The sequence below is a fragment of the Hordeum vulgare genome, chromosome 7H, assembly GCF_904849725.1.
Source record: "Hordeum vulgare subsp. vulgare chromosome 7H, MorexV3_pseudomolecules_assembly, whole genome shotgun sequence".
NCBI classification, from domain to species: domain Eukaryota; kingdom Viridiplantae; phylum Streptophyta; class Magnoliopsida; order Poales; family Poaceae; genus Hordeum; species Hordeum vulgare.
In genome coordinates, this window is record NC_058524.1 from 416,584,716 (window position 1) to 416,591,569 (window position 6,854).

Sequence of the window (6,854 nt, forward strand, 5' to 3'; positions counted from 1 at the left end):
CTTCACCGAATCGGGGAAGGACATATGAGAAAAACTACTTTTACCCCTGAGTTGAATTCATAAGCCACCGCAAAGGTGCACTACATGAATTTTCCCCCCGACTGGGATTTTTTTCACTGTCATCACTCGGTACGTGAACAAATGCTTGAATAATCCCCAGTGCGGATAGCACCCGAGGAAAATCTCACACATAGATACGACGACCGCTACGTAAGAGACAACATCGGGGGGAGATGGTGAAGTTGTGTGCTCAAAAAGTCTAGGAAAGCTCGGAAGAACAGATGCGGGGGCAGGGAGAAACCTCTTTTAATGTGGGTGACCAAGAGCACCCGCTCGTCGCCCCTTGGCGAAGGTTCCAGCTCGCCTTCATCCGGCAGCCACCAGCTGCCCGGAACCACCAAGCCCTCGCTCTCCAGGTCCAGCATTCGATCCTTGGAGACCGAAGATGACATCCAGTCGCCCTGGATCCATCCTGGTGGAACTGCCCCGGCAGTCGAAGAGGAGCCGCATGAGCCTTCCATTGCCCACTCGGCTTTCATAGTCGCACCTTTCTCCATGCTGCACGGAGGAGCGGATGAGGTGGAAGAACTCCGTAGGAGGCAACCGCGGGGCTCAAGGAAGGAGGCAAGGGGAACTCAGATGTGGTGGCACGATTCCTTTCCTCCACTACCTCGGCCTATTTATATGCTACAAGAAGATGCCCCTTCGAGTATTCCGCCTGCACGAAGAAGATCTACAGGATCCCGGTGATAGAATTCCTGTAACACGACATCGACATTTTAGGCGCGGAAACCTAGGCGCCCCTCCACTATTTCCACTACTCATGTCGCCACTGATTCCGCTTCCCAGCATGCTCCATCGATAAAAAATATCGCTGAAAATTTGCTCCCCATTCATTGCCCGAATGAATTCCTTATCTGGAGCACATAATGAGGGGAGTCGAATACTCTGCCGCTCGTCCTTTCACATGACCGCAAACATTTGGACCACACAAGAAGGCGACAAAATCGCCTGCGCCATGGTGCAAATAGGACCCGTCCTACTCTACCGATTGGATGATCGAACCCCCGAGCTCGCGATCATCCGAATCATTGAGCATACCTTCCCAAAAGGTATTTGATTAGTACTGATTGGAAGCAAATTGACGCGCTTCCGCACTTGGAATCTTTCACTCTTGAATCCATAGCAGTTTACTGAGAGCCCGAGTGATGTAGCCCTGCTCTACAACCTCGATGCCCCTGAGATGCCGAAGGCACAATCGAGTGCCTTCCACTCGGGCAGTAAAACCCCAACTGATTCAGGGGCTACTGACGGGGTTATACATTAGGGGTAGTCCTACGGACCTGAATCCCTAGGCGTGCCCCAAACCCTACATGGATGTCAGCGTCCCAAAAGTCACCTATGCAGTCATAGTATCACTCGGACAAGTATGTGTTCAGTCGGCTCACATGACTTCACTCGGACTATTTCATATCAGTCGGACGTCCCTCAACACTCGGTCTGCAGCAAGGCGTGGGCAAGGAAGAGACTACAACGGTCACAGACTTGAACTATTACGTGAAGTGCAGTGAAGACACACGTTACGAGTAACGCCGTAGTTAGAGCTGTTGTTACTAGTAATTTCTGTAGTTATTAGCATTTACTTATCCTTGTAATGAAGTACGGTCGATCGTGGCACACTCTATATAAGCCATCCCTGGGCTCCTAAGCAAGGGTTGAGCATTATGTACTATCTCATATTCTATAATCCAACATCAGTCACTGAGGCTCGAGACGTAGGGTCGTTACCACTCCTGAGTGGAAATGTCAAGTTCTTCACGTTGTGCATTTTCGAAGGACGTGTTTCGCGATAAAGGCGGAACACATGATCTCACTATTTTCGAAATTGATTGAAAACGGCTAGGAATCACAAAAAACCATCTACATGAAAAAGTTTCGCATTTTTCATAGCTTTTGAACGGTATATATTTGCCCCATTCCGATAAAGTTTGTTAAAACTATGGTTAAAAAACGTTTTTAGACATTTTTAAAATTGACTTCAAACAACAAGGAATTGAAAAAATAATGTACATATAAAAGTTTAACATTTGTTCAAGCTTTCGAACTCCGTATCATTTGCTCCTTTACGATAAACCATTGAAAAAATAACGCAAAAGTACGAACTCACGACAGCTTATGTCGTTTCCTAAATTACTTTTAAACTGTAAATAATTGGAAGAAACTTTTTATATGAAAAACTGCGCATTTTCATAAGCTTGCCAACAACATATCATTTGCGTCGATCGGACTAGCCGTTTTCAAATTAACCATGAAACACGAACCCGGTTGTTCGATTTTACAAATTCCATCATTTTTTAAATTTCTCTTCAATCGTAGGAAATTTGACAAAACTTTCAACGTACGAAATGAGGGGATTTGCAGCAGCTATTTAACGCCATCTTATTTGCCTCATTCTGACGTACGGTTTAGAAATAGGATCGAAAATACGCTTCATATTTTTTTATGTGAACAAACACGGTTTTCAAAACTGCTCTTAAATCGTGAACATTTTGATAAAAAATCAATCTATGTTGTTACCACGGTGTCCATAACTTTCAAACGATATATTGCAAGCCCCATATAAACACTTTTAGCAGAAGTTCAACCGAGCACGCGGGAAAATTCAACTACTACTGCTCGGATGAGTCAGCGTGGGATGAGAATAATATTCTCATCCTAGGATCAGAATATATATATATATATCGCGCTATTGGCCACCTTGGGTGAGTAATAATTATTCTTCACCCCCTCTATTTTAACATCAATGCACCGTAATTTTACGTTCCATAAATTTTGTCTTATCTTACACATAAAAAGAGACTAAAAAATATAATGAACATAAAAATATATTATGTCATGTAAAATTACGAACATACAAAAATAGTACAAAAATTTACAATAAATTCAACTTTTTGTCTTGTGACCTATATTTTTGTTTTTATTTTGTTAAATTTTACGTAGTGATTTAATATAAGTGTAACTATTTGTATTTCGAATGTAATTTATTTGTAAATTGATCGTAAGAATATTTCGGATGAAGAATAAACTATTGTACACCCAGGGTGATGAATATAGTTTCTATATAGTTTCGGATGATGAATATTTAAATTTTACGGTGATGAATATAGTTTCTATATACATACATACATATGTGTGTATAGGACAACCATTTGGGACACCTAGGTGCCCAAGCTTCTTGCCTCTCCATCGGTGGATTATATTTAGATGCGCACTATATGTGTGTGTATGTATATAGGACAACCGTTTGGGGCACCTAGGTACCCAAGCTCTTTGCCTCTCCACCGGTGGATTCTATTTAGGTGCGCACTGTCATAACGGGTATGTTTGTTAACGGAATATTTTGTTAGAAACCGTTGATCCAATAATTATCACATAAACACTAATTGAATGTAATAAATATGGCTCGACACACCATGCATGGCAGGGTTCCATGATTGAAAGATATAATAGGGGAGCAAAAAATAATAATTAATGCGTTGTGATTAATTGTCTCTTAGTTCTTACCATATTTGATATTTCATAGATGAAAGGTACATGATACTCATTACAAAGAGAGAAAATACATATTTAATTAAGAGGGTATGCACGTGTATTGAAACTGAATTACTAGCACGTATACATAGATATCTTGAGCATGTGTATATTTTTGTTAGGTATAATATGCTGAGTATGTGTATATTTCGATAAGGTACAACACCAACATATGAATATTTTCATTAGATATAATACCCAAAAAATGCATACCGAAATATTTATGGATATACAAGATGTAAAGTACTCAATATATTTTCATGTATGTGCATATTCGTCGTATTTCTCCACAAACTACATACACTAACATGAAATGTATGCGTACATACCTAAAAAATATGTTGGTATGCGTTATTTATGGATATATACAAATAAATTTCACATCTAGATATGTACGTGCAGAGAAATATCTATCAAAAAGTCTGATGAGCCAGGAATAAAAGGAGACATATTAAATAAAAAAGTTTAAAATGGTTAAAGCTATCCTATCTTGCATGCGTGTAAATTAGGAAAGGAATCATTGACATGCACGTCATTTACAACTAGAAGGCTTAACGGGTTGGACCTGATCAAGGTGCCGAGACACCTAGGTGCCCTAAACAATTTACCTATGTATATATATGTATATATATATATATAGTAAATTGTTTGGGACACCTAGGTAAGTTACGACAAGTCATATTCATTAATGCATGACATTCAATCGATAAAATAATATCTTTTCATGTTTTGTTTGCATGTACTAATATATTAAATGGTCAATTATTGATTTCCAAAACAAAAATAATCTAAACATTCATACATGGGTATGTATATTTTTACATGTATCTCACATTTTCACGTATACCGTGATACATGTTAGTGGATATTATACCAAATGAAAATATGTATGTGCCAGTATTATACCCAATGAAAATATAAACATAAGTGTCATACCTTTTAATAAATACGTTTTAGTGTTATACCCAATGAAAATATACATAGAAATGTGCACACCTTGATGTGAATAAACACATAAATATACACATGAGTATACATACCTCAATGTGAATATACAAATGAATATACACGTGGTGGTGTTATATCCAATAAAAATATACACATAAATATAAATACCTTGATGTGAATTTTATTTTAATATATACCCATAAATGACACATTTTAATAAATGGTACATGTATCAAATGAAAATATCTATGTGTTCGTGTTGTACACAATAAAAATACGTATGCGTTAATGTTATACTCAATAAAAAAATTACACGCTGAAGTACGTGCTAAAAATGTTGTGTGATGTTTTCTTATTAAATTATCTTGTATATATATATATATATATATATATATATATATATATATATATATATATATATATATATATATATATATATATATCCAGCTGGATGTAGATGATCATGACTCATTATTGTTGACATTATCCTTAAGGTAAATAAGTTGGGTGGCAAAAAAATAAACCCCTATCTTCCTATGTGTTCGATGGAGACATTAGCTCAAAAAATATGCGATGAGTGTCAACAATCATAGAAGACTAAATGATAGTTGAGTATGTGAACTTGGTAAAATGGAAACTCTTACATAGACTCTGTTAGAGCATATTTCTCCATATGTGGTTTTGGTAATTGATGACAATCCATGTGGACTAATGGTTGCCTGAAGTTATATTTATAGGATTTGTCCATAGGCACTTCTTAAAGTCCATCGGTTGGGTTCAAGGAGTTTATATGATGACCAAGGTGGCATTCAAGGTATTATCCAAAGAATGGTCATAGAGTCACAAGGTTGATCAAGATCGTCGGACAAAGAGTAAATCAAGATGATCAACACACAAAGCGTACAAGATGTATCGAGAGGGATCAAGTGATCCCATGGTATGGTAAGCATTGTCCATTACGTGTTTGTGTACTAACCCATGGTCTTCGTGAGAGTTCTATGTGGGGTTAGGTGTGTTTCCATGGGCTTGCGTCAAGATAAAGATCTCATACAACCCATGGAGGATGACGTCAAGTGGTGATCGTCATCGAGATTGCGGTGTGCAAGTTCAAGTGGATCAGCACAAAGATATCATGCTTGAAGCTTGTCGTCCATTGTGGTGGCAATGGATTGTGAAGATGTGTTGAAGATTGGCTCACCCATAGTGGAGTATGGGGGAGCAATTTACAAGTCTTCATCGAGCCAACGCAATCAAGAAAGGTGTCCCATCTTGAGGAAGTCACGATCGTCATCATCTAGATCAAGTGGACTATGTGCAAGGTATAGGTTTGTCCTTGATAGGTTTTCTATTTTAGGATAGATTGTCGTACTGTCAAGGGGGGCTCTCAAGTGAGTAGCTTGATCGTGTCGTTCATTGAGAGCTGAAACCATTTGCATCCTTGCGTCATCTTTCTTGGTTCTTGTTTGGTGTTTCTTTTTGTAAGTATTAGAGCTTATGGTCATCTTTAAGACAGGCTCGAGTTCATCGAAAACGGAGTTCATGTGCATCTTCTCTCATGTTTTCGATGTTGGAGTTTTTTTGGTTCTTCATTCATAGAGGTTTGACATCTCTATATCATGCTTGATACTTGTCGTCCATTGTGGTGGCAATGGACTTGTGAAGATATGCTGAAGAGCGGCTCACCCATAGTGTGTATGGGGGAGCAATCAACTAGTCTTCATCAAGCCAACGCAATCAAGAAAGGTGGTCCATCTTGAGGAAGCCAAGATCATCGTCATCTGGCTCAAGAGGACGAGGTGCAAGGTATAGGTTTGCCCTTGATACGTTTTATGTTTTAGGATAGATTGTCGTACTATCAAGGGGGCTGTCAAATGAGTAGCTTGATCGTATCGTTCGTTGAGAGCTCAAGCCATTTGCATCCTTGCATCATACTTCTTGGTTCTTGTTTGGTGTTTTTCTTGTTGAGTTTTAGAGCTTATGGTCATCTTCATGACAAGCTCGAGTTCATCGAAAACGGAGTCCATATGCATCTTCTATGATGTTTTCGATGTTGGAGTTTTTCCCGGTTATTCATTCATAGTGATCCACATCTCTATATAATTGTCTTTTGCTAGTTGTTGTTTGATAGCTCTTGTCGTCCTGAATCCAACAAGCTTGGGTTTGCTCGATTCGGAGCTCGTATGCAAAAGTTATGGTTGTTTCAGTGGCGAGTGGTAGTACCGCTCCGCGTGGGCGGTAATATCTCTCTCTGAGCGGTTGTACTTCGTTGGACCTTTTTACGAATACTTTTCCAAGCGGTGGTAGGCCCAACGGTA